This window comes from Nycticebus coucang, chromosome 7, assembly GCF_027406575.1.
Source record: "Nycticebus coucang isolate mNycCou1 chromosome 7, mNycCou1.pri, whole genome shotgun sequence".
NCBI classification, from domain to species: Eukaryota; Metazoa; Chordata; class Mammalia; order Primates; family Lorisidae; genus Nycticebus; species Nycticebus coucang.
Window position 1 is genome coordinate 51,465,342 of NC_069786.1, and position 1,855 is coordinate 51,467,196.

General features: G+C 39.3%; 1 non-coding gene across 1 annotated transcript; it reads right to left on the reverse strand.

Moving 5' to 3' along the window:
* Nucleotides 1-474: 474 nt before the first annotated feature.
* On the reverse strand, nucleotides 475-581 carry LOC128590954 (U6 spliceosomal RNA). Its single transcript, XR_008381413.1, has one exon. It is a non-coding gene; the product is annotated as a U6 spliceosomal RNA (small nuclear RNA).
* Between the last annotated feature and the right edge of the window lie 1,274 nt (nucleotides 582-1,855).

A 1,855-nucleotide genomic window follows, 5' to 3' on the forward strand; every position in this document is an offset into this window, starting at 1 on the left:
GCAATTACAGGCGACATTTGTACCAAAAAGGGGGATTTATCTATAACCAGAAAATGAGAGGGATCAGCTGCACAACTACCATTATTCAAATGAATGCATCTCTTTAAAAACTAGCAAGTACAAAGACTCCAAAAGTCCATGTAAAAGATGGTCAAGTGAAAGCAGGTTCTATTCTTTTTTTATCTGATTTGCTTTTAGTCCTTATTTTTATCATTCTTTGTTGACTAGTTGGGAAGTGCTTCTTCAGATAATGCAATTTTTCTTTCTCCAATATTGACATCACAACAATGCCTTTTTATTGTTCCAAAATGACTAACTCATCATCACAGGTTCTACTGTCCCACCTATTCCTAAGAGTGCAGCATTCAACAGCAAACCTCTCAAGCTACACCTTCGATCTTTCCTTCTTCTCACCCATTGTGTTAATGAGAACTTTTCTTCTTAATCATTCCGTATAGGTTTTTAATTTTTTTTTTAAATATGGAGCACTTCACGAATTTGCGTGTCATCCTTGCTCAGGGACCATGCTAATCTTCTCTGTATCGTTCCAGTTTTACAATATGTGCTTCCAAAGCGAGCACCATTCTCTATAGGTTTTATATCATCAGTTTCTCCCCTCCTCCAATATTATTTCTAATGGCATATGCAGATGCTAAATTCTATCTTTTAAAAAGAAAGAGAAAGGAAAGAAGGAAAGAAAGGGGGAAGCAAAGAAGAAGGGAGAGAATTGAAGAGACAGGGAAGGGTCTAAAAACAACTCTCTTTCTAGCCCACTCCCCTCTACACTGTCTTCTTAACATCAACAATTCTTGAACTGATGGCATATATTCACCATCTCTGCAGCTTCTCCTACCCACTCTAACCTCAATCTAATCCAACCCTACTACTTACCATCTTGCAACATTACTGAGACTGCTTTTGTTAGGGTCACCACATTTGCAAGTCCAATGATCCAGCCTCTATTCTTACCAGCACTTGACTCAGATGTTCCCATTTCTGAAAATATTTTCTTTTCTTGGCCTCGATATTCTCAAACTCCCAGGTTTCATTCTTCTCCACTGGTGACCATTTTGTGGTATCATTTGCTGGATTTTCCTATTAAGTTCACATTCTCAAATTTGAAGACCTACAAAGTCTGTCTTCTTTCTCCTTCTCTATTATCTCTAGACCTTCCACCAATGCGACTTTATCTAGACCCATAGTTCTAAATTTTAACTTTATTGCTCAATGTTTACCTTTCTGAAACTCAAAACTCCTCCCCAGCTGCTTACTTCACTCTGTTTCTTGAACTGTGGGAAAAAATTAACATAGTAAATAATTAAACACGCACTTAACTTTTTCTTGTCAAAAGTGCTCCTTCCTGAGCTTTCTGCACTCAGGCAAGATGTCCTCTATCTGCCCAGCTTTCCAAGCCTAAAATGTGAGTTCATGTTGTCTCTTGTTCAAAATTCATTAGAATACCCCAGTGAATTTCTGTCATGGCAAGAACTGAATCAATGAAATAAGTTCATTGGTTATTTGTTTGAGTGTGATGAGACAAAATACCCATGCACGCAAGTTATATGGAATGGTCTTTTAGCTTACAGATGTGCAGCAATAGATGGAAAAGCATTGGGTTTATTGCCAGAGATCCACTGAGGCTCAAGAACATTTGCCCAGGGGAAGTGGAGTCTCACTGCCCATGCCCCTCTTGCACTGCAGCTGATGGGTCCCTGGAAAGGAGCCTGCTCTGGGTTTTATACCCTTGCATTACATAACTCACTGGCCTAAAGCACTGCAGGACATCCTCTTGCTACAGGGAACAGGAACAGAGCCCAAGCTATTATAGCCAGCTCTTCCTTATCTCTAGATGTAT